Here is a 22,145-nt window from a genome sequence, read left to right as displayed (position 1 = left end):
ATGGTTTCTTAACCTACAGGAAGGGTACAATGGGCTTGTTCAATAGGTGCCAGAAAGTCCCACAGTAAGAAAGAAGGCAAACTCCAACTCACAAGCACTTTCCTCTAGCTATTTTTCCATTGTCCAAAGCAAGTCACAAGGTCAGAGTCCATGGGAGGGGACCACCCAAGGGCATGGAACCAGGGAACCAGGAACAAGTGGGAGCTGTTACTGCCACAACCAGCCACACTGACTCATTCCTCAGTGGTCTCCAAATGTTTTTGATCATATATCCCTGTGTTAGTCTGTTCAGGCTGCCGTCACAAAATAACACAGACAGAATGGCTTAAACAACAGAAATTTATTTCTCATAGTTCTGGAAACCCAAGATCAGGGTGCCGGCATGGTTAGGTTGTGGTGAGGTCTCTCTTCCTGGCCTGCAGATGGCCACCTTCTTGCTATATTCTTACATGGCCTTTCCTGGGTGCATGCACGTGGAGAGAGAGTACAATCTCTCTCTCACCCCTCTCTTACAAGGTCACCAATTTGATTGATTAGGACCCCACCCTTATGACCTCATTTAACCTGAATTCCCTCCTGAAAGCCCCATGTCCAAATACGGTCGCATTGGGCTTCAACATATGTATTTGTTGGAACACAGTTCGGTCCATAGAAATCTCTATTTTTTAAAAAACTTGCAGCTCTAATACACGCATATTTATGTATACATTACATATAAATTTCATTAAATTTTTAAAAGATGAGTTAAAGATGTAATATGTTAGTTATGTATACATTACATATACATTTCATTAAATTTAAAAATTTTAAAGATGAGTTAAAGATATAATATTTTGGTGCTTTGATGGCATTTTACTATTAATAAATAATATTCCTAGGCACAATACACACTAAGGGTGAGCTCATTATGAATGACAGTGGCCGTAAATCCATCTTTCAAGGGACCCTCTTGATCATTTTAGTTTGGGGGGCAAAGAAGCTGACTTCTTGGCAGATTTCATTTTACCTCATAATGTGCTGATACAGAGCTGACACTAGCCACATAAGCTCTGCCAATTTCTTATGGTTTTCTGGGACTTGTACTATTAGTATTATCTTTAATCTTCAATCTATAATAATCTATTGAAACCATATTTTCATTTTGTAAAGACCAATTTAGGTAAAACTAGATCATGGGTTGGGTGCAGTGCCTCACATCTGTAAATCCTAGCAATTGGGAGGCTGAAGCAGGAGGAGCTCTTGAGGCCAGGAGTTTGACACTAGCCTGGGCAACACAGAGAGACCTCATCTCCACGAAAAAAAAGAAAAGGCTGGGTGTGGTGGCATGCACCTGTAGTCTCAGCTACTCAGGAGGCTGAGACAGGAGGATTACTTGAGCCCAGGAGTTCGAGGCTGCAGTGAGCTAAGATCACACCACTGCACTCCAGTGTGGGGGACAGGGCCAGATCCTGTCTCTTTAAAAACAAAAACAAAAAAGGATCTAGGTTGTGTAGTTTGTAAATCCATCTACCCACTTGCAAATAGACCAAACTATCTCAGATTCCCTTGAGTGTTGATGTGCAGGTGGTGAGGTTACCAGCACCGGCCCCGACATCATAGAGCCTTCAATGGTGCACCTGTGCCGTGGGTGACAAAGGAGCCTCTGAGGAAAGCTATGACTGTCAAGCTGAGTCCTTTTTATGCTTTGTGTTTTTTTTTTAATTTTTAATACTTTTTGGTGTTCTACACATTCAGAGAAACTTTTCTAGTAACAAATGATAGAAATGATCCTTGAAAGTATCATCTTCTGAATATTAAAAGATTAGGAAAATATAATTGCTTTCTTATTTTTTAGCCCCAAAGTTCCAATATTTTTCACACAACCCAGCAGATTGTACTGAGCACCCCACTTGGAAACCACTGATTTGCTTTATCAAAAAAAAGTGGTTTTGTACATGATATTAAAATGTAAAACAATGCCTTATGCCCAATGTTAGTAGCAACTGAATAGTTTACATAAAAGTATCTGGTAAGTAGGGCTTGGTCTTCTATAACATTGGAAATCTGGCTGGGTGCGGTGACTCATACCTGTAATCCCAGGCAGGTTGAGGCAGGCGGGTCACTTGTAGCCAGGAGTTCAAGACCAGCCTGGCCAACATGGTGAAACCCCGTCTCTACTAAAAATACAAAAATTAGCCAGGCGTGGTGGTGTATGCCTGTAGTCCCAGCTACTCAGGAGGCTGAGGCATGAAAATCACTTGAACCCAAATTGCTTGAACCCAGGGGGCAGAGGTTGCAGAGAGCTGAGATCAGGCCATTACACTCCAGCCTGCGACAGAGCAAGACTCTGTCTAAAAAAAAAAAAGAAAAAGAAAAAAGGAAATCTATGGGATTGTGAGTGATTTACTCAAAAGAAACCAAAAAAGGCTTTATATTCACATGAGCTTGTGGCCTTTGGGGAGGACATCCTCAGCTCCCTCTCCACCTCCCTGACCACAGGCTGGGCTTTAGGACTCTACTCGTATGTCCCATTAGTTTTCTACAACTGTCATGACAAATTACTACAAATTCAGTGGCTTAAAACAATAGAAATTTGTTCTCTTACAGTTCTGGAGGCTGGAAGTCAAAATCAAGGTGTCGGCAGGGCTACGCTCCCTCTGAAGGTTCCAGGAGAGGCTCCTTTCTTGCCTCTTCCAGCTTCTAGTGCCATCAGCATTCCTTGGCTTCGGTGGCTTTGCTCTGTCTTCACTTTACCTTTTCCTCCATGTGTCTGTCTTTTCCTCTGTGTGTCCTTTATCAGGACACGTGTCATTGGATTTCAGGCCCACTTGGATAATCAGGATGACCACTTCATCTCAAAATCTTGAATTACGTCTGCAAAGACCCCGTTTCCAAATAAGGTCACATTCGCAGGTTTTTAGGATCCTCATTCAACCCACTGCACACGTTCTCCCTGCAATGTCAATGGATGAATTGGGGTCCAGAATGAGAGGTGGGGCACCGTGTGGAGCAGCCTTTGTCTTTTCCTCCTTCCTGACTATGCAGGGCTCCTCTGAACACCATGCTTTATCACGGAAGGCTTCCTCCTTGTACTCCACAGTTAACTTACATCTTCCATGAGAAGGAAATGCCTGAGACTTAGAAAACGGGCCCTATGCTTCCTTCTGCTTGTCTTCCCACAACAATTCCATGCATTTCCTCTCCTCTATGATGCTTCAAAGCACTCTCCAGGCAACCACCAGCCTAGTTTCTGATCTCCAAAAAAGGAGCCACCCTTTTGGTGGGTTATCATGTCAGCCCAACGGCAGTAAAGCCTGACCAGCCCCATGGCAGAGTTCTTGCAAATGGGGAAGGGAAAAGTGGACCAAAGAGACTTTCTCTGGGCCTTGGAGTCAGACTACTTTCAAATCTAATCAGGGGCCGGGTGTGGTGGCTCATGCCTGTAATCCAAGCACTTTGAGAGGCCAAGGCGGAAGGATTGCTTGAGTTCAAGAGTTCGAGACCAGCCTGGATGACATGGCAAAACTCCATGTCTACAAAAAATATAGAAATGAGCTAGGGATTGTGGTGTACACCCGTAGTCCCAACTACTTAGTAGGCTGAGGCAGGAGGATTGCTTGAGGAGGCAGAGATTGCAGTGAGCCAACATCACACCACTGCACTCCAGTCTGGGCAACAGAGTGAGACCCAGTCTCAAAAAATAATAATAATTAAAAAAAATAATAGGCAGTGCTCCTGGAATCTGAGGATACTCTGGCAGTTGGCAGGGCAGTGGTATTGGCTTGGGGTGAGAAAACATCAGACAAGGAGACAGAAAAATAGCTGGGTGTGGTGGCAGGGCTAACGTGCCCCAGCCTTGAGGTCACACTTCAAGGAACTAAAGAAACAAGAACAAACCAAACCCAAACCCAGCAGAAGAAAAGAAACAATCAAGACCAGAGCAGAACTAAATGAAATTGAAACAACCAAACTAACAAAACCTATGCAAAAGATAAATGAAACAAAAAGCTGGTTCTTTGAAAAGATAAACAAAATTGATAGATCATTAGCAAGATTAACCAAGAAAAGACGAGAGAATATCCAAATAAGCTCAATTAAAAATGAAATGGGAGATACTACAACCAATACCACTGAAATACAAAAGGCTACTGTGGACACCTTTATGCACACAAACTAGAAAATCTAGATATGGATAAAGTCCTGGAAATATACAACCCTCCCAGATTAAATCAGGAAGAAATAGAAACTCTAAATAGACCAATAACAAGATTAAAACAGTTAAAAAAAAATTGTGAACAAAATAAAGTCCAGGACCAGACGGATTCACAGGCATTCAAAGAAGAATTGGTACCAATTTTATTGAAACTCTTCCAAAAGATAAAGAGGGAATCCTCCCTAAATCATTCTATGGAGCCAGTATCATCCTGATTCTAAACCCGGGAAAAGACATAATAAAAAAAGAAAACTACAGACCAATATCCCTGATGAACATAGATGCAAAAATCTGCAACAAAATACTAGCTAACTGAATCCAACAGCATATCGAAAAGATAATACACCCATAATCAAGTGGGTTTCATAGCAGGGATGCAGGGATAGTTTATCATACGCAAGTCAATAAATGTGATACTTCACATAAACAATTAAAAACAAAAATTATATGATTATCTCAACAGATGCAGAAAAGGCATTTGGCAAAATCTAGCATCGCTTTATGATTAAAACCCTCAGCAAAACTGGCATAGAAGGGATATGCCTCAAGGTAATAAAAGCCATCTATGACAAACCCTCAGCCAACATCATACTGAATGGGGAAAAATTGAAAGCATTGCCCCTGAGAACTGGAACAAGATAAGAATGCCCACCTTCACCACTTCTATTCAACATAGACTGGAAGTCCCAGCCAGAACGATCAGACAAGAGAAAGAAATAAAGGGCATCCAAATCGGTAAAGAGGAAGTCAAACTGTCGCTGTTTGCTGAGGATGTGATCATATGCCTACAAAACCCTAAAGACTCATCCAAAAAGCTCCTAGATCTGATAAATGAATTCAGTCAAGTTTCAAGATCAATTCAGGAGGCAAAATCAATGTACACGAATCAGTAGTACTGCTATACACCAACAGCAACCAAGCCGAGAAATAAATCAAGAACTCAATCCATTTTACAACAGCTGCAAAAAAATAAAATAAAATAAAATAAAATACTTAGACATATACTCAACCAAGGAGGTGAAAGACTTCTACAAGGAAAATTACAAAACACTGCTGAAAGAAATCATAGACAACACAAACAAATGGAAACACATCCCATGCTCATGGATGGATAGAATCAATATTGTGAAAATCACCATAGGGCCAAAAGCAATCTACAAATTCAATGCAATTCTCATCGAAATACCTCCATGATTCTTCAAAGAACTAGAAAAAACAATCCTAAAATTTATATGGTACCAAAAACGAGCCCACATAGCCAAAGCAAGACTCAGCAAGAAGAACAAATCTGGAGGCATCACATTACCTGACTTCAAGCTATACTATAAGGTCATAGTCACCAAAACAGCACGGTACTGGCATAAAAATAGGCAGGTAGACCAATGGAACAGAATAGAGAACCTAGAATAAAGCCAAACACTTACAGCCAACTGATCTTCCACCAAGTGAACAAAAACATAAAGTGGGGAAAGGACACCCTATTCAACAAATGGTGCTGGGACAATTGGCAAGCCACATGTAGAAAAATGAAACTGGATCCTCATCTCTCACCTTATACAAAAATCAACTCAAGGTGGATCAAAGACCTAAATCTAAGACATGAAATCATAAACATTCTAGAAGATAACTTGGATAAAACTCTTCTAGACATTGGCTTAGGCAAAGTGTTCATGACCAATAACCCAAAAGCAAATGCAACAAAACAAAATTAAACAGATGGGGCCTAATTAAGCTAAAAAGCTTCTGCAGAGCAAAACAAATAACCAGCAGAGCAAACAGAAAACCCACAGAATGGCAGGAAATATCCACAAACTATGCAACTGACAAAGGACTAATATCCAGAGTCTACAAGGAACTGAAACAAATCAGCAAGAAAAAACAAATAACCTCATCAAAAAGTGGGTAAAGGACATGGATAGACAGTTCTTCAAAAGAAGATATACAAATGGCCAAGAAACATGAAAAAATGTTCAACGTCACTAATTACCAGGGAAATGCAAATTAAAACCACAATGAGATACCACCTTACTCTGTAAGAAACGTCATAATTCAAAAATTTAAAAATAATAGATGTTGGCATGGATTTGGTGACAAGAGAACACTTTTACACTGCTGGTGGGAATGTAAACTTGTACAACCACTATGGAAAACAGAATGGAGATTCCTTAAAGAACTGAAAGTAGATCTACCGTTTGATCTAGTAATCCCACTACTATGTATCTACCCAGAGGAAAATAAGTCATTATGTGAAAAAGACATATGCACACACATGTTTATAGCAGCACAATTCACAACTGCAAAAATATGGAACCAGTCTAAATGCCCATTGACCAATGAGTGGATAAAGAAAATGTGTTATATGTACACCATGGAATATTACTCATGTGAATAGCATTCATAGCAACCTGGATGGAGTTGGAGACCATTATTCTAAGTGAACTAACTCAGGAATGGAAAACCAAATATCATATGTTCTCACTTACTAGTGGGAGCTAAGCTATGAGGACACAAAGGCATAAGAATGACATAATGCAGGGCCGGGTGCGGTGGCTTGCACCTGTAATCCTAGCACTTTGGGAGGCCAAGGCGGGCAGATCATGAGGTCAGGAGATCAAGACCATCCTGGATAACACAGTGAAACCCCATCTCTACTAAAAATACAAAAAATTAGCCAGGCATGGTGGCAGGCACGTGAACCCAGGAGGCGGAGCTTGCCATGAGTTGAGATTGTGCCACTGCACTCCAGCCTGGGCAGCAGAGCAAGACTACACCTCAAAAAAAAAAAAATTACCTAATGGACTTTGGGGACTCAGGAAGAAGGGTGGTGGGGGGTGAGGGACAAAAGACTACACATTGAGTACAGTGTACATTGCTTGTATGACAGAAATTACCACTAAATTATTTATCCATGTAACAGAAAACCACCTGTTTCCCAAAAATGACTGACATTAAAAAAAGAAAAGCCCCCAAATAATAATAATAATAATAACATTTAATTAGGTGTTTGCCCTTTGACCAGAGTTGCTGTATTTAGCAAAGAAGAATACAGGAGGCCCAGATGAATTTGTTTTGTATAGTGGACAAGTGGTATTTTAGTATGAGTATGTCCCACAGAATATTTAAAAATTTACAAATGCAGCCGGGCATGGTGGCTCATGCCTGTATTCCCAGCACTTTGGGAGGCCAGGGTGGGCAGATCACGAGGTCGGGAGATCAAGACCATCCTGGCTAACACGGTGAAACCCCGTCTCTACTGAAAATACAAAAAAAAAAAAAAAAAAATTTAGCCAGGCTTGGTGGCGGGCGCCTGTAGTCCCAGCTACTCAGGAGGCTGAGGCAGGAGAATGGTGTGAATCCAGGAGGAGGAGCTGGCAGTGAGCCGAGATGGCACCACTGCACTCCAGCCTGGTGACAGAGCGAGACTCCGTCTCAAAATAAAAAAATTTACAAATGCAATATTTGGAACATATTTATACTAAAAATTATTTGTTATTCATCTGAAATTCAAATTTAACTGGGTATCCCATATTTTATCTATCAACCCTATGTATGACCTTCCTTTCCTTCCCTCTTCTTTGCTTCCTTCTTTTCCTCCTCTGTTCTTCCTTCAAAAAAGCCTTTGTTGTGAGACTACTATCTGCAGAGTCCTATACTAGAAACAGATAAAGCATAATGTTCCTCTTCATGGTATTCGTAGCATAGGGGAAGGGAAAAAGCAGTAGCAAATGCCTTTAGCACAATGTAGTTCCCCTACTCCAATAAATGTACATATAAATAGTTCAGGGACCACAGAGAAAGAAGCAATTAATTCTGTTTGGGGTAGAACCGGATAAGGTGGAGGAAAAGAGATTGAGAAAAGGTGCAGGGTGCAGGCTCTTGGCCCATTCTTGATGGACAGGTGTAAAGCAATGGAAAGGTATTCAGGCCAAAGGCAAGTTCAGGCGAAAGTATGGCATGAGAAAGACATGCTCTATACGGGGGACATGGCAGATCTGCCATGGCTGGTTTGGTGAGGTGGGATCTGGATGTGTCTGTGGATAGGGGTGGCTCTGATTTCAGGAGAGAGGATCAGAAACCCCACCTTGCTTGGAGTCAAGTGTGAAGGGCTCTTGATTCCATGCTGAGGAGTTGGAGCTTTCTCTGATGTGTCTTGAGAGACTGAATATACAAATGGACAGTGGCCAGACCTTAGATGACTGTGGACCTCTGATCCACAAACTTAGCAGTAACTTGACCAGAAGCCAAACCACAGCCTCTGCAACAATCAGCCAGAAAAGTCAGGTCTTGGGCAACAACTGCCAGCTTCCCTATTTTTTGCCCCTGCTTCCAACCACCTCAGGACCAATCACATAAAATGCCCTGTTTCTAATTAGTCTGCCTCCAGCTTCCCTGTGCCAACAACCTCCAATCAAAGTACACACGAAATCTTCCTTTCTCTTCACCATAAAGCTTCCCCCATTCCCCTGCCTGCCTTTGAGTTTCTGTTCTAGATAAACACCTTGCATGTTCTCATTTCAGTGGTTTTCGTTTATTTCCTCAATATACACTGTACAGATTGCTTTTGAAGAGGGGGAGAGGGAGCAATGGGAGTAGTTAGCTCTGTGAAACTGATACCCTAATATATAGTGCTAATAGAACAATAGGTAGTGGTGGCATTCAGAGCTAGAAAAATCTGCTTTTGAGATCCTTTGCTATGTATGCACACATACCCACATACAACTTTTTAATGTTTGTGTACCTGAATATCCTCTAATTCTTTTATACTCTAAAGAAAGATTTTAAATCTTTAAAGTGCATTTTTTTTTTAAAAAAAAAAAGGATTTTTAAAGTTACCCTTACTTTTATTTTATTTTTTATTTTTATTTTTATTTATTTATTTATTTTGAGATGGAGTTTCCCTCTTGTTGCCCAGGCTGGTGTGCAATGGCACGATCTCGGCTTACTGCAATCTCCGCCTCCTGGGTTCAAGTGATTCTCCTGCCTCAGCCTCCCAAGTAGCTGGGATTATAGGTGCCCACCACCCTGCCCAGCCAATTTTTTGTATTTTTAGGAGAGATAGGGTTTCACCATGTTGGCCAGGCTGGTCTTGAACTCCTGACCTCAGGTGATCCACCCGCCTCAGCCTCCCAAAGTTCTGGGATTACAGGCATGAGCCACCATACCTGGCCCAATTTTATTTTCAATGTAATATTTTCTTTCTTTCCTCTTGGGTGGTAGATTGCATCACTGACTCCAGTTTGTCACCCTTGCCTGTATTTACACCCTCTGTCATTTGCCTCTGGTACTTTCCATGAAGTGGGCATTGGCTTTCCACCCCACCAGTGCCATGGTTGGCCACGAGACCTGCTTTGCCCAATGGGATGTTGGCAGACATGATGCAAGAAGAGGCTTGGAACAGACCTACACTCTGGGCCTGGGCTCTGGTACCTCGACCATCTTGGTGAGAAGAAAATGCCCAAGCCAGTCTGTGGTTGCAGGAGAAGGGTAAGAGTCAGGTGGAGCTGAGCCATGTCCAGCCAGGCCTAGTCTACTTTAGACTACCTCCAGCTGACCCACAGAGATATGAGCTCAATTGGCTATTATTGTTTTATGCCTCTGAAATTGTTGTGGCTGTTTGTTATGCAGCATTTCCATAAAATAGTTGAATATTACACCCCTTGATTTCAGAAGTTGAAGAAATGTTCTGTTATTTTTAACGTAATTGGTTTTTTTGTTTGTTTTGTTTTTGAGACAGTCTCACTGTGTTGCCCAGGCTGGAGTGCAGTGGTGCAATCTTGGCTCACTGCAACCTCTGCTTCCCAGGTTCAAGAGATTCTCCTGCCTCAGCCTCCCAAGTAGCTGGGACTACAGGCGTGCCACCAGGCCCAGCTAATTTTTTGTATTTTTAGTAGAGACAGGGTTTCACCATGTTGCCCAGGCTGGTCTTGAACTCTTGAGCTCAGGCAATCCACCCACCTCAGCCTCTCAAAGTGTTAGGATTACAGGCGTGAGCCACCACGCCAGTCCTTAATACGTGATTGTTAATAGCAGCTCTTATTGGTTACCTACCCAAATCCATTCTTTGCTGCTGGTAGAACCTTGATTTTCTTCAGGATTTCACCCTCTGCCTAGCCTGGACAAGCATTCAGGGAAGGTGCCCTCTTCAACTATAGGGGAAAAAATCTTCACTAATCCAAACCAATTGCAGTTTGCTGGCAATTGGTTGAAGAGAGAGCATATAACACAGTTACAGCCAATGAGGTGTGAGGAGTCAGCTGAGGGGCTTTTTGGAAAGGCTTCCCTCCTCTTTGAAAGAGATCCATGAGATGATTCTTCCTTTCATCATGCCAGTAGACTTTTGGAACTGTTGCCGCCATCTTGGGACCATGAGGGGGCCAGGAAGAGGACAAACCAACAGGCTGAAGAAGACAGATTGGGAAGAGCCCAAGTTCAAAATGTCATTGAAAACCCACCCAATTGGCAACCCTTGGAGCTGCCCTAACTCAGGGCTACTTGGTACCTGTCCTCATGGTTTAGGCCACCTTTCTTTGCAGGTTTTGTTCCTTATAGTTCAATTCTTCCTAGATGATTCAGATACCTCCTCAAAAGAGGAAAATCCAAGTTACAGAGAATGGTGTATTGGTTTTCTTTTCTTTCTCACATTTCTATCCAAATGATTCATCCCTGAGTGAGGACCTCTGACAAACTCTTTAAAGATGGGCTTAAAGAATGTTCACTCCAGAACTCCCATTCACAGTGCTAAAAAGAGAATAAAATACACAGGAATACAACTTACAAGGGATATGAAGGACCTCTTCAGGGAGAACTACAAACCACTGCTCAAGGAAATAAGAGAGCAAAAAACAAATGGAAAAACATTCCATGCTCGTGGATAGGAAGAATCAATATCGTGAAAATGGTCATACTGCCCAAAGTAATTTGTAGATTCAATGCTATCCCCATCAAGCTACCACTGACTTTCTTCACAGAATTAGAAAAAACTACTTTAAATTTCATATGGAATCAAAAAGGAGCCCATAAAGCCAAGACAATCCTAAGCAAAAAGAACAAAGGTGGAAGCATCATGCTACCTGACTTCAAACTATACTACAAGGCTACAATAACTAAAACAGCATGGTACTGGTACCAAAACAGATATATAGACAATGGAATAGAACACAGGCCTCAGAAATAACACCACACATCTACAAACATCTGATCTTTGGCAAACCTGACAAAAACTAGCAATGGGGAAAGGATTCCCTATTTTTAATAAATGGTGTTGGGAGAACTGGCTAGCCATATGCAGAAAACTGAAACTGGACCCCTTCCTTACACCTTATACAAAAATTAACTCAAGATTGATTAAAGACTTAAATGTTAGACCTAAAACCATAAAAACCCTAGAAGAAAACCTAGGCAATACCATCAGGACATAGGCATTGACTAAGGCTTCATGACTAACACACCAAAAGCAATGGCAACGAAAGCCAAAATTGACAAATGGGATCTAATTAAACTAAAGAGCTTCTGCACAGCAAAATAAACTATCAACAGAGTGAACAGGCAACTTACAGAATGGGAGAAAATTTTTGCAATCTATCCATCTGACAAAGGGCTAATATCCAGAATCTACAAAGAACTTAAACAAATTTACAAGAAAAAAACAAACCCCATCAAAAAGTAGGCAAAGGTTATAACAGACACTTCTCAAAAGAAGACATTTATGCAGCCAACAAACATATGAAAAAAAAGCTCATCATCACTGGTCATTAGAGAAATGCAAATCAAAACCACAGTGAGATACCATCTCATGCCCGTTAGAATGTCAATCATTAAAAACTCAGGAAGCATCAGATGCTGGAGAGGATGTGGAGAAATAGGAATGCTTTTACATTGTTGGTGGGAGTATACATTAGTTCAACCATTGTGGAAGACAGTGTGGCGATTCCTCAAGAATCTAGAACCAGAAATGCCATTTGACCCAGCAATCCCACTACTGGGTATATACCCAAAGGATTATAAATAATTCTACTATAAAGACACATGTATGCATATGTTTATTGCAGCACTGTTCACAATAGCAAAGACTTGGGACCAACCCAAATGCCCATCAATGATAGACTGGATAAAGAAAATGTGGCACATATACACTATGAAATACTATTCAGTCATAAAAAAGGATGAGTTCATGCCCTTTCCAGGGACATGGATGAAGCTGAAAACCATCATTCTCAACAAACTAACACAGGAAGGGAAAACCAAACACCTCATATTCTCACTCATAAAAGGGAGTTGAACAATGAGAACACATGGACACAGGGAGGGGAACATCACACACCGGGGCCTGTTGGGGTGTGGGGAGCTAGGGGAGGGATAGCGTTAGGAGAAATACCTAATGTAGATGATGGGTTGATGGGTGCAGCAAAACTCCATGGCACATGTATACCTATGTAATAAACCTGCATGTTCTGCACATGTATCCCAGAACTTAAAGTATAATAATAATTTCAAAAAAAAAAAAAAGAATGTTCACTCCAATGGATGGCTCTGAGACTTTGAGGGTTTTACCGTGGCTCTACTATGTTAGGAAATTACTTTTGGCCTCTCCATTAGACCCTCTGATCCTTTGCCCAGTGAAATGGGGACCCCTTGAGGACAACTTCAGAACCTGGCAAGTGCAGGAAGAATTTCAACTATATGATTCCTTGGTAACATCCATCCTTCCAAAGAGAGACTTCCAGGCTCTATTGACTTGGAGCTGCTTCAAGTAGCAAGGGTGAAGTTGACCTTTCTTACATATTGGCAGCAAAATTACAAAAAGCAAAGTCAATCTACAAGAATGATCCTTCTCCAGAACAATGAATATACTTCACTGGTGTGATACATTTCATTTCAATAGACAGTACTTTCAGAAAACACATTAAAATGTCATTAGATTTCATCTAAACTTGCTGGTAATTTCGGTAACCTGACTATCTCCCCCTCCTCCCACCCTGTGCTCAACAGAAACAAGCTCATACCAAATTAACATTCATTTTGTTAAAACTAAACCTCAGACCACCTTCTGGACTTGCCCAGCTTTCTCCTGCCCCGGGCCACTTGTCTGGTTCTTTTCTTCCCTGGAATGTCTCTCTCCCACTCACCACCTGGCAAACTCATCATCTGACAATACAAAGTTCAAAGGTCAATCACTCCCCAAAACTTGGCCTTGGACCCCTGAGGAAACGCTGCATGGAGGGGAGGTTGAAGTCAGGCTGACCTGACAGTGGATTGAGCTCTGTACCCAATTAGCTGGGTGACCTCTGCCAAGGAAGCCAGTTTCTCTGAGCCAAGTGTCAGCTTTCTCACCTGTAAAATATGAATCATGATTACTCCTGCCTCGGGCTTGTGCTGATGATGAGATGAGCTCATGTAAGAATCCCTGGCACGGAGTTAAGGACTCAATGTGTTTTGGCTGTTGCTACAGGATACCTTCCCACAGAATCATAAAGCTTTATAGCCATAGGGGACTTCAGAGTAGCTCTTCTTGACCTTCCACGTACAAGCTGATCACCTGGGGACAGAGATTCTGAAGTTCTGGTGCAATGCCTGAATTTTTTGTTCCGTTTTGTTTTGGTTTGGGTTTTTGTTGTTGTTGTTGCTGCTGTTGTTTTTTGTTTGTTTGTTTTGCATTTCTTGCAAGTTTCAGAGGGCTGCACATTTCCCTTGTCCCAGGAGCACACTTTGAAATGGCAAGACTTTAGGAGACATTGACTTCCTGCTCATTTTACAGAAAATAAGCATGGAGCCCAAGAGGAACTGTTCCTAGCCCAAGAGGATCCAGAAAGCAGCCGAGAAAGGCAACACAGAACACAATCGGCACAATCTGGTGGAGTTTGAGGAGAGGGTCACTTTCAAAGCAGCTGCTGGTCAGAAACAACCTTGTGAGGTTTATCTGTAAATTGTGAATACATTTCCTCCACCCAAGAGCCTGTACTCCACTTGCTGAACAAGGTAAGCATTATTCCTGACTGTGAGATGGGAGAAAATTGGGTGAGATGGGCAGTTTCAAGAACAGAGACATTAAGTGAAAATGAGTAGTATGCTATCTGGGGAGGAGTGGAAACGCATTACCCAAGGGCCTGCGGCATACAACATAGCTTAGAAGGAGCAGCTGTGGGGTTTTCTTGTTTGTTTGTTTTGTTTTGTTTGTTTGTTTTAGACAGAGTTTTGTTCTTGTCGCCCAGGCTGAAGTGCAATGGCGTGATCTCGGCTCACTACAATCTCCGCCTCCCCAATTCAAGCGATTCTGCTGCCTCAGCCTCCCGAGTAGCTGGGATTACAGGCATGTGCCACCACGCCTGGTTAATTTTTGTATTTTCAGTAGAGACAGGGTTTCACCATGTTGGCCAGGTCGGCCTTGAACTTCTGACCTCAGGTGATCCACCTGTCTCTGTCTCCCAAAGTGCTAGGATTACGGGCATGAGCCACCACACCTGGCCGCAGCTGTGGGTTTTTACTCTTCTCAGAATATCCTTAAAAAATCAAAGTTTTCAGGACATGGGAGGAGAGTGCAGGAACAGTCGTTGCTTTTCCAACGTAAGATAATTTCCAGATTGGCAACATTCGGGAAATGAGCACAACTCACTCCTCTTTGAGGCAGCTCCCAGCTGATGCAGCTCCATTGTGTGGCAAACTGAGAGGGTCCTGCAGTTTTCCTAAGTGTATCCCCGAGTTATACCTTCATGAAGAGGACCTAAGCCATTCCATTCCACGGTCTGTGGTGCTGCCCAAAAGCCCATCACATGTACGGCTACTGTGGGTGCTTCCTTCTTCCCACTTCGGACCCTTTCTCCCATTTGGCTTATTCCAAAAGCTCAGCCCATGCTCCCAGGCATGGATAGGAAAGAACCCACTAAAAAAATGCACTATTCATCGAAAGTACTAGAACCCACCAGTCTCTGATTGCAGGCCTTTTGAGAAGGCATGACTCAGTCCTGAGTAACATCTGATACTTAACAAATGTCCCTGAGCCATAACACCTACTGGTGTCTGAGTGGTTTTCCCATCAACCTCTAAAATAAAAGCAAATCAGTTAGCCAGGTGTTGCATATGCTCAGAAGGCTATAGAAGCTCAGAGGTACAAGCACCTGGAGAAAATATATCAGCCCTTCTGCATTATAACAACAATTACTGCAGAAATTCTTGTCATTGTCTATCAAAGTGAAATCAACGAACCCCCACAAGTTTCTGCACTGTTTGCTAGAAGTAAAGAGACAAATGAGACAAACAGCTCTTGCCCTCAGAGAGTTGACAATCTAGTAGAAGAAAGAAGAAGCCATCCAAATAACTAGGAAACAAGGTAAAGAGCAGCTCCTGTCCTAAGAAGGCAGTAGGATTGCTGAAGGGAATGTGAACCCTGGTCTTGTCCTTCAGGCAATTTTTCATAGTTATTGATCCTGCATTCTCAAATTACATAGGGATGTCTCAAATATGAGACAAGCCTTCTAATTTAACAAGTGAACAGAGAAACTGTACACTGGCAGTCCTCTGCTTTTATAAATATGAAAATATGTATCAAATTAACTGTATAGAAGTGCAATAACTTATGCATTATAAGTGGTTGTTCCATCCCAGGCAGCACTGTACCGTTGGTAAGGTTGTACACTATACAAGGGCATCTGACCAAGGGTTAGACTGAAATCCACATGTGTATCCTGATGTAGAGTTGTACTTATCCAGAAAAGAAAGGAATTCCTTTTCCCAATTTGCACAAGACACCATTTAGCTCGTAGTGGCCCTGATTCCGAGAGGTCCAAAATAGTTTTAAATTCCAATTACATGTGTATAGCATTTTATTTTATGTTTTTCTTTTCCTTTGCCATTAAGTCTATAGTAGACCCACTTAAGTCCAGTAAGCATTCAACTGAACCCAAAGATTGGTCACTGATCTCCATTTTGGAAGCAAGTGTATTAAGCATAGAAAACTTATATTGCTTATCTTTGAGATTACTCTTTTTTTTTCTGCTTTCCACTTGTTTTTGTAAAACAACATGGACAAAGTACAGTAAAATTTTCAAATAGTTGTGCATATTCTGTTGAACAAAGAGAGCGACTGCCCACAGTGAACAGTTGGCTGGCAGGCAGCACCACCTGGGGGCAGCTCAAATTATTTTTCTCAGTAGCTAGTGTATGACAGTCTACATCTGTTATCTCCTGTAACAGAGCGATGAGGGGTATCAGTGGTTTAAAAAGCTTATCTGGGCCAGGTGCAGTGGCTCACACCCGTAATCCCAGCACTTGGGAGGCTGAGGCAGGCAGATCACAAGGTCAGGAGTTTGAGACCAGCCTGGCCAACATGGTGAAACATGATTTCTACTAAAATACAAAAATTAGCTGGGCATGGTGGTGTGCGCCTGTAATTCTAGCTACTCGGGAGGCTGAGGCAGGAGAATTGCTTGAACCTGGAAGGCGGAGGTTGCAGTGAGCCGAGATCATGCCATTGTACTCTATCCTGGACGACAAAACAAGACTCTGTCTCGGGAAAAAAAGAAAAATGCTTATCTGATTATCCCATTGAGGACAGCCTCTAACGCCGTAACAAACATTAAGTGGGTAGCCTCCTGCTTGATGCTAAGAATTCCTGGCAAATTCTCCCCAATGCCTTTTTCCCTAATGCTTTATTCTCGGGCTGGTCAGAGAGGCATTGAACTCCCATAAACTCCTGTGTCATTCTTGTACACTTACCACATCTCTCTGCCTCTTTGGCATAGTTTGGGAGCAGCCAGAAATCACCTCTCAGCTCCACCTCCATAGCAACTACCCTCTCACAGGATCCACCTCCTCAGAGGGACCAGGAGCTCCTAGGTCAGGAAGCGGCAGTGGCTGGTGTAGCCTGATCTCCCCGAGAAGTGGACACTCCTCTTTGGTGCTGCCTGGTGAAGCGGAGGACTTATTTACTTTCACTGAAGATCCCCTCTAATTTTTTCTTTCCTCCTTCCCTTTTCCTAATTTGGTTTTTCATTCACAGATGCATGCCTTTTTTTTTTTCTTTTTGAGACAGAGTCTTGCTCTGTCGCCAGGCTGGTGTGCAGTGGCACGATCTCGGCTCACTGCAACCTCCGCCTCCCGGGTGCAAGAGATTCTCCTGTCGCAGCCTCTCGAGCACCTGGGACTATAGGCATGCGCCACCACGCCCAGCTAATTTTTGTACTTTTAGTACCTACAGGGTTTCACCATGTTGGCCAGGCTGGTCTCGATCTCTTGACCTCGTGATCTGCCCACCTCGGCCTCCCAAAGTGCTGGGATTACAGGCATGAGCCACTGCCCCCAGCCAGATGCATGCCTTTATTCCACATCTACCAAGTGACTCTTGCATGAGGCCCTGTGCACTGGGCAATGCGCTGACAGGCAGAGCGTGGTGCTGACACCCTATGGCAGGGAAGGTAGACAGCAAACAAAACAAACAAACAGATGTTAATGAGGACGGAATGATGCTCTGAAGGACTTGGCAGAGTGTCCTTTGGAAGAGTGGGGAGGAGGATAGAGGGAGGAAAGGCCTGTCTGAGACCCGAAGATAAGAAGGAGCTGGCCATGTGGAGGGCAGAAAAGAGGGGTCCAGGAAGAGATAGAGCATGGGTGACGGTCATGAGCCCTTAGCAAGGCCTGGAAGAAAGTCCAGACGTGTCTGGAGCATGATTGGGGAAGGGAAAAGGGCATGGTGGGGTGGCTGACAGGGGCCGCTCACACAGGTACAGCCTGTGTCCTAGGGCCCCTCATTCTTATGGAGCCTGCAGGAGCCTCTGATCCTGGACCTGCTCGCCTTACATCACTTGGTCTGGTCTTGCCGCTCTCAGATACACATAGCCCTTCCACCAAAATTGTATACGTTGATTCAAATGAACATCTATTCCTCTTTGCTTTTTTAAAAATTTTATTAGTTTGTGTAGAGATGGGGATCTCACTATATTGCTCAGACTGGTCTCGAACTCCTGGGCTCAAGCAATCCTCCCACCTCGGCCTCCCAAAGTGCTAGAATTACAGGCCTGAGCCACCATGCTGGGCCTTCTTCATCTTTTCTACACAGAGATTCAGAGGGTACAAAAATCTGAATAAATTCCACCAGATCAACTTGATTGGTTCACCTTAAAAGAACACTTGAACTCAGGCTACTTTTGAATTGATTTACTGTTAAGCGTCTTGTGTGTCAAACAATAGGCTTACCTGATGCCTCAGCTTTCACTTGGGAGCGTGGCAGCCTGAAGACCCGACCAGAGACGGAACCTGAGGCAGGACAGGGGAAAGGAGAGGGAGCTGAGGAGGACAGCTCCCCAAAGCACAAAGGGCACACCCTGCGCAAAGGGCAAAGGTGTCTCAGGTACTGGTGCCTGCTGGGAAACCAGCCATGCCCTTCTACCCAGCTGGTGGGAAAGTAGCAGGTGTAGTCTTTCTAGCAATTCTGCTGACTTTTTTTTTTTTTTTTTTTGAGACGGAGTCTTGCTGTCTCCCAGGCTGGAGTGCAGTGGCACGATCTTGACTCACTGCAACCTCTGCCTCCCAGGTTGAAGCGATTCTCCTGCCTCAGCCTCCTGAGTAGCTGGAACTACAGGCACCCGCCACTATGCCTTGCTAAGTTTTGCATTTTTAGTAGTCAGAGTTTTATCATCTTGGCCAGGCTGGTCTCAAACTCCTGACCTCAAGTGATCCTCCCTCCTTGGCTTCCCAAAGTGCTGGGATTACAGGTGAGCCACTGCGCCGGGCCTCGGCTGACATTTCTAATGCAGGTTTCCTTTAATTCTGCGCTTCTACCACTAGGTGCCCCCTATGGATACATGCACAAAAAAAATCGAGGTGTGCACACGTGATGGTCACTCCAAAAGTTGGAGGCCACCCAAATGACTCTCAGTTGGTCAAAGCAGGCCAAATCAATTTCAGCCCATCCATACAGCAGAATAGTCTGCAGTGATTAAACATAAGGAGGCAAAGTTCTAGACTCAGTAAAAGACACTGAAGATACATCATTAAATAAATGGGGGAAAGGCCAGATATGGAATAATGTGTGTATATCCTGCTCCCCTATGTAACTGTTTAAAATGATATATATTTCTGTGCAGATAAATGCATACTTTTTTCTGGTGGGATACATAGGAAACTTTGGGGATGAGGATTGGGGTCACAGAAAAGGAGGGAGATTTTAATCATTTTTCTAGATCTTTCTGTACTGTTCAAATTTGTATATCCCGCACAGTTATTGCTTTTATTTAAAGAGTAATAGGAAGAAAGGAAGAAAAGACAAGACACCAGCCTCTAAATTGGTAGAAACCAATTTAGTCCTCCCTTAAACCCTGCCTGCCAGGGACCGATGCCACCATGGAGAAGGTCACTCGGGAGCCTTCCTCACTCTCAACTCACTGCTCACTTGCTGGGGGAGTCGTGGGACTAGGAAGTTTCTCCGTGGGAGAAAGTGTCTTTGTGCCAGAACTAGGCACAAAGGGCATTAGGACACTCGGCTGTCTGTGGCTATGTGACTCAGGACACATAAGTCACAAACTCTTTTCACTGGAAATGTTCAGCTCAATCTGGCAACCCATCTATTGAACACCTACTAAGTGTCAGCACTCTGCCAGGCCTACAGAATGAGCAGGCACAAAGGCAATTTAGCGCCTGCCCCCAGGAACAAGATAAACAAATGAGGCTGGAAACCGCAGATGAGGGAGAAATGCTGCAAGAGATGGGGACAAAGTGGAGGAAGGGAGAGATTCCCTATGGCCAGAGGGACCAGGAAGGCTTCCTGGAGGAGGTGGGAGTTGATCTGGAGCGTTCCCAGGCCAAGAGAACAGCTTGAGCAAAGATTGGGAAGCAAAAGAGAAACTTGTACAGGGAAGGAGGAGAGGCTGGAACCCAGAATGCTGGGCTGGGGAGGGAGAGGTGGGCAGGGGAGACGAAAGGTTAGATCACTGAAAGCAAGAACACGAAGGAAGACAGGAGCTGGGCCAGAGAGTGCTGAGTGCCCCGCAAAAGGTTTGCACTTAATTCTGTGAACACTGAAAGGTTTTGATTTGGGAGTAAAAGGGTCAGAGCTGTTTCCGAGGCTCATGTTGATGACTGTCTGGTTTGTGAAAGTCAGTGTCGCCTCCTGAAAACATGGAAGTGCCTATGGAGTAGATGCTGGGACGAAGGGCAGGGAGGAGCACCCTGAGCAAAGTCTTTGAGGCTGCCCTTGCAGACAGCGGGGACAGCAGGCTGGGTTCTGGGAAATGGGTCTGCTGGGGTCTGCTGGGGTCGGCCGGGGCTTTAATGTTAAGCATCAGCTCCTGACTTGCCTGGAGGCAGGATGAGGGTTTCCGCCTCCCTGGCCTTGAACCTCGGCACTTGCCACTCTAGTTGCGGTTCTAGATAACTAGGCTCAGCTGCCCCCAGTATCCCAGCCCAGGATCACCTTTCTGCTCTCTGTGTTTTCAGCCCTGAGAGTACTGTGAAGATTGATTAGAGAGAAGCTGTCTGCTAGGAGGCAACCGGAGTACCAGTCTCTGGAGAGCAGAGCCCTGTCTAACTTGGCCTCTCATTCCCTAAGCGCCTGCTGAGTGCACCAGGCCGTCTTTCAGGTGATGGAGCACAGTGGCTGCGGGCTCCGCTCTGGAGAAAGACTGCCTGGGCTTCTCTCTCTGCTCACACCACTGGGTGTGGTGTTTCACCCCTATAATCCCAGCACTTTGGGAGGCCGAGGCGGGTGGATCACCTGAGTTCAGGAGTTCGAGACCAGCCTGGCCAACATGGTGAACCCCTGTCTCTACTAAAAATACAAAAATTAGCTGGGCATGGTGGTGCACGCCTGCAGTCCCAGCTACTCGGGAGTCTGAGGCATGAGAATCGCTTGAATCCAGGAGGTGGAGGTTGCAGTGAGCTGAGATCATGCCACTGCACTCCAGCCTGGGTGACAGAGCAAGACTCTGTCTCATAAACAAAAACAAAAGCAAAACAACAAGTTATGTGAACTTGGCCAAGCTAATGACCCTCTTGAGCCTTAGGCCTGATGATATTACCTACTTCTTAAAGTTTCTGAGAGCAAGAAATGAGAACATATGTCCACACAAAAACTTGTGCACAAATGTTCATAACAACCAAAAAGTAGAAACACTCCAAACGTCCATCCACTGGTGAATGGATAAATAAAAAGCAGGCTATCTACAGAATTGGTTATTATTTGTCAATAAAAAGGAATGCAGTAATGACACATGCCACCACAAGGATGAACTTTGAAAACATTATGCTAAGTGACAGAAGCCAGCCATAAAGGTCCACATATTGTACAATTCCATTTACAGGAAATGTCCAGAACAGGGAAATCTAGAGAGACAGAAAGTGGATTAGTGATTGCATGGGGCTGGAGGAGGGGAAGTGGAACTGCCAGTGGATACAGGGTTTTGTTTAGGGGTAATGAAATGTTCTAAGATGTATTGTAGTAATGGTGGCATAACTCTGTAAACATACTTAAAGCCATTGAATTGTACACTTTACTTTTTTTAGACAGAGTCTTGCTCTGTTACCCAGGCTAGAGTGCAGTGGCACAATCATGGCTCACTGCAGCCTTGAACTCCTGGGCTCAAGTGATCCTCCTGCCTCAGCCTCCCGAGTAGCTGGGACTACAGGTGTGCACCTCTACACTCCATTCACGTTTTTGTTTGTTTGTTTGTTTGTTTGTTTGGAGACAGAGTCTGGCTGTATCGCCCAGGCTGTGTTGCCCAGCAGTGCAGTGGCTCACTGCAAACTCCGCCTCCCGGGTTCACGCCATTCTCCTGCCTCAGCCTCCTGAATAGCTGGGACTACAGGCGCCCGCCACCACACCCGGCTAATTTTTTTTTTTGTATTTTTAGTAGGCACAGGGTTTCACCGTGTTAGCCAGGATGGTCTCGATCTCCTGACCTCATGATCCACCCGTCTCGGCCTCCCAAAGTGCTGGGATTACAGGCGTGAGCCACTGCGCCCGGCCCAC

The 22,145-nt window shown here is 43.9% G+C and overlaps 1 long non-coding RNA gene across 1 annotated transcript in view; it reads left to right on the top strand.

Moving 5' to 3' along the window:
• LOC105467658 (uncharacterized) overlaps window positions 1-22,145 on the top strand; it is a 74,207-nt gene that overhangs the window by 27,299 nt on the left and 24,763 nt on the right. The window contains exon 2 of the long non-coding RNA XR_979061.3: window positions 13,947-14,167. This is a non-coding gene — a long non-coding RNA (uncharacterized lncRNA). The remainder of the gene's footprint in view (window positions 1-13,946; window positions 14,168-22,145) is intronic.

This window comes from Macaca nemestrina, chromosome 9, assembly GCF_043159975.1.
Source record: "Macaca nemestrina isolate mMacNem1 chromosome 9, mMacNem.hap1, whole genome shotgun sequence".
NCBI classification, from domain to species: Eukaryota; Metazoa; Chordata; class Mammalia; order Primates; family Cercopithecidae; genus Macaca; species Macaca nemestrina.
Note: the sequence above shows the minus strand (reverse complement) of the source record. Positions and strands in the feature narration are given on the sequence as shown.